The following is a 4795-nucleotide window of genomic DNA, read 5'->3' on the forward strand; positions in this document are numbered from 1 at the left end:
ATGTGAGGAAAACCGCCCACATCTGGTGTCAGAGAAGCAGTGCTGGAGTGGAGTGTGGACAGTTGAGGAGACACACAGGAGCGAGCTTTCCCTTCTGATAAAGGCACACTGGAACTTGAAGCAAACAGGATCAGTCGGGGGTCTGGGGGCAAAGCGAGGGCTCAGGGAAGCTCTTGTGCTCTGCACGCTGCGGAACTGGAGAACCCCACAGGAAGAACTCTGTTTATACAGTAAAGCTCTGTGGCTCTCACTCCCTTTCCCTTCCATGAATACTCTCTCTCCATCGTGGCACACAGGCCCAGTGTGCATGTGCCTCGCCCTCTCTGCTGGCACTTGGTTGCAACACTTCCTCCACACCCCCCACCCCCTCAACCGTTTTTTGGTGACAAAACACCTAGTCAATGTTATTTTTCAGTCAACACTTAAAACTTTACAACGAAGCATCAGAAAATGTGAGTTTCTGTGCCAGTGGTGTTCTCTGGACATGGTGTGTCCTAAAAGCTGGTGAGCTTCTGTAAGTGTGGCAAGCGTCATCCTTACAAAATGACAAACAAGGATTCTCTGTGCACCCAAGAAAAGCAGCACTGTGACAGGAAACGGTGGCTGTGGGGGGCAGACTAAGCTCATCTCCCAGGAAAAGTCTAAAACTATTGTACAAAAGAGATTGTCGGGAGGCAAAATATATGAAGGGAAATCTGAAAGAACTAGACAAATTTACAATCACAGTTGGAAACTTCACCATTCCTACCAGTAATAGAACTAGTAGACAAAATCATAAAAAATACAGAAAACACCACCATTCAGCATTTAAACTCGACATGTATAGAACACTCCATTCAACAACACAACAACAGCAGAACACATAGTTTTAAAGTGCACATGGAGCATTTATCAAGATAGACCANTGTGGTTAGTAGCTTTTGTACTGGACAGCACAGCCTAAATGAAGTTTATTTTTGTTTGAATGACCTATCAGTTACTGGGAAATGGGGTGTCATAATCTTCCACCATAATGGTGGTGAACACTGTTTTTGTTTATCCAAAGATGTCTTTATTTTAAACTTCATTCTTTTGAATAGGATTTTGAAACATAGACTTATATACACTTGTACCAGGCATTATTATGATAGTTTTATAAAAATTAATGTTATAGTGATAAGTTCAGTCTCTTTTGACTTTTCCATCTTTTGTCTCCTGCTGCTGCAGATATTTGCGAGCCTGTCTTTTTGCTATAGCACAGGAGGTACGCAGGTATAATATTTTTCAGTCTGTAAACGATAATGCTCATATCTGCTGCTCCTGTTGGTCCTTTCCACTGCCCTCCCTCCTTGTGTGCCTGGTCATCTTGCAGGACATGCATGATTGTGTTTGAAAATTATTTGTAGGAATAATTTGAGGCCTATGGTCTCCAGAAAAGATCGTAGTTTCTTGTGTTGGGTGCCAGTGGCACTGTCAGGTTTTAATGTCACCCTTTCTAGTTATCTGTGGTGGGAGGGTTGGCCCAGTAGCCCACTGTTATCAGAACTGGGGGTCCTATTCTGTTCACTCTGCAGCCGCTGTGATCTGGTTCCCCACCCCATGCTCCGCTCTATTACCCACGAGACAGCCCGGCTGCCCAGTGCTGAGTCTGTCTCAATCGTCATCCTACCCACCTCTGTCGTATTTGGCAGTTAATTACTCTCTGCCTTTCTGAAACTTCCCTCAGCTTCTGTCCTGGTCACTTTTCCACTTTTCTCCCTGTTCTTTCTGTCTCCCTCTGCACTCTTGGTCCTCTGCCTGCCTGCTCAGTAAGCAGTGGTGTCTGCGGGGACTCAGTCTGTGCGTTCTCTCCTCTGACTGCATTTCTTCTGGGTGACCTGATCCCCACCTGAGCCTCAGCACCCACCTGTTCGCTCACAGCCTCCTCTCCAGTTCCTCCTCCCCTGAGCCCCTGATGAAGGTTCAGCCGCTGCCTGCTTGGTGGTTCCAGGAGCATCTCACACCTGAGGCGCCAGCACCCCTTCCTCATCCTCGGGCGGGCCTTCTGTCAGAGGACATCACTACCTGCTCCAAACATCTGTGGGAGCCGTAGCCTCCCCTTTGCTTCCCAGGGCCGCATCATGGCCTTGTCTGTTCACCTACCAGTCTAACCCAGTGTTGCTGGGCTACGTGCTCTGGAGAGGCCTGTTCAAAAGCATCCTTGGTACGGCATCCGGCTGGTCTGTGTGGGTGACAGTGCCCAGGTGAGTGAGCACCCGCCCAGCTTTCTGAGCACTGCCTCGTCTTTGCTCGCCTCTCCGCCCTGCCATCAATGGTGGGTTACCCACTTGGGCTCTGCCATATTTCCCTAGCAGGCCCTTCTGCCCCCACCTCCCTCATCTAACCCGTCCTTCACATTTGTGGCTAGAGGCCTCATTCCTAAAATACAAACAGGACTGGGCCATTTTTCAGTAAAATCCTTCAGTGAGTCTTGATTTCCAGGACAAGTAAAATCTCCTGAGTTTTGCATAGGAGTTCTTTCTCTCACCCTTGCTACCTGCTCTGGGCCTTCATCCACAAACCATTTCCTGGTGTTGTGAATGATTTCTACTCCCTCTTCCCTCCATGCCTTAGAACAAGCCGTTCCCTCTTCTGGCTCGCTCTAACGATCGTCACCTGCTCTGGGCAGGCTTCCCTGGAAGGTATGGGTTAGATGCCGATGGGATGGGAGAGGAGGAGAAGGCAGGGACGTGAGGCAACAAGGATGACGGGGCTGTTGTTCCTCCTTCTCAGTGTTGTGACTACACAAGTCTTGCCCCCGCCCCCTTTTCCCTTTGTCTTGGCCCTGCTGGGCTGCTTTCCCCGCTCCTGCATCCAGGGAAGAGAAGAGGAGAAGGTGTGCACACACCATTCCGAGGAATGTTCGAATGAGTGGAGTTAGGTTCTTAGATAAAATGGAAGGGTGGCATCCTGCCTCATCCCCAAACAGCTCAAGTGCTGGGTGTGGAGATGCGGTGTTCACTGGTTTGGGGCAGTAAACCCCCGAGTCGGATATGAATTGTCTGCACCTTAAAATAGTGATAAGTGAGACAGTTTGGTAGAGTCAAGGTCATTGCTGAAGACAAATGACAGATGATCTATCAAGCTTCTTACACGTATGTGCCAACTAAAAGTAGTAAGGGACAGGGTACGTCCGGAAGAAGTGATGAGGTTTTGGATTAGCAGTGTGTAAAGTCGTCACCTAGAGCATCTGAAGCGGGTGGGGGGTGTCCTTAAGACTTAAACCATGGGGGTAAGTGACATGGAGCCCTGGATGCATAAGGAGCTCTTATTTAAATGTAAGTTTAGGCTGAAATAAAAGCTTACAGAGGGTTTAAACAAAATAATATAACTTTTACCAAAAATAAAGGGTTTATCAAAAATAATGAATGGCAATCTCATGGAAGGTAAGGGAAATGGAGTGTCTCCTTCATGTGACGTTCACAGCGGGTTGGGCAGCCTCCCCACCGACTTCCCTAGCTCTGTGGGCAGGAGTTAGGACTGTGTAGGCTGCAGCCCTGAGTCATTTCTTTAGGGGAAGCCTCCCTAAAACGGATTCTTTTTTTTTTTTTTTTTTTTAAAGATTTTTATTGGGGAGTTGGGGGAAGGGGAACAGATAAGTTGCTGTCGTTTTGTTCTTCAATCTAGTTGTGGAGGATGTTGCTTCACTGGCCCAAGTTGGCACCATCATTGCGCTCTTCTCTGGCGAGGCAGATCAGTCGCCGGCTTCTGGACGGCCGCTCACTGCGGCTGCTGGCCGCTCACGCTGGCTGCTGGCTACACACGGTAGCCCATGGCAACCCACTGCCACAGGGACTGCAGCCTACGCCATCGCCGGCGACTCATGGCAGCCCAGCTCCAGGTTGAGCTGTTGTTCAGCATCTTAGCTGTGGAGGGCAGTGTCACTGGCCCTCATATGTGGGATCCGAACCGGGGCCCTCTGGCATCCCAAGCGAGTTCTTAACCATCGCGCCACTCGGCCGGCCCTAAAACGGATTCTTATCTGGCTCCTCACACTGGGGATGCAGAGCTGTGCCCTGAGGTAGGTGACTGTGCAAATCACCGCCTTGTGAATGGGGGCTTTGCATACTAAGGTCACCAGCTGGCTCTCAAAAGGAGTATGCAGGAGCCACAGCGAGCAGGACCATGACTGGGGGACACCCAAAAGTCACTCTGGGACTCAAGTGAGTGACTTAAAGTCTAAGTGTGTGTAGGGCTGCATGACTGCCGCAGATCTGGGCCTCCCCTGAAGCCAGGCATCAGGACAACTGGGCTTCTCTTGGGCGTTGTGGAGAAAGCTGTTAGGCTGCCGTGCTTTCTGGGTTTTAATGTTTAATGGAGACGCTTAATCTCAGAACACGAGTGACAGCAGTTGCTTTTGAAGAGGCTTGGTTCAATCCTGCTGAATTTGCTGTTGATTTAAAAATGGGATAGATTGAAAACTTGATACCAACTTGTTTCTGCATTTCAGCTTTAGGTGAACCTTGTGAATTGAACTATAAGTGAAAACGTTACTGACTTAACTAAGCATTGTGTAGTTTTCAACCCAAATATTTAAAGTCCTCTATGTCGGCCTGATTTTAAAGCATTTTTATCTTGTTTTGTCTCTTTTTGAAAAAGCATTGCCAGTGAAAGACATAAAAGAAAAACCTGAACAACAGATTAAAACAAAGGAGACCAACCAATTGCCCAGATGTGAACCCAGACAGCAGCAAGGTGCCTTGTTTGCTAGAGGAGCTGGGAAAGCCGTCAGAAGTCCGCAAAGATCATCAAGCAAAACAAAAGAAAAGAAGCGACC

Source organism: Hipposideros armiger, unplaced genomic scaffold (assembly GCF_001890085.2).
Source record: "Hipposideros armiger isolate ML-2016 unplaced genomic scaffold, ASM189008v1 scaffold_667, whole genome shotgun sequence".
NCBI classification, from domain to species: domain Eukaryota; kingdom Metazoa; phylum Chordata; class Mammalia; order Chiroptera; family Hipposideridae; genus Hipposideros; species Hipposideros armiger.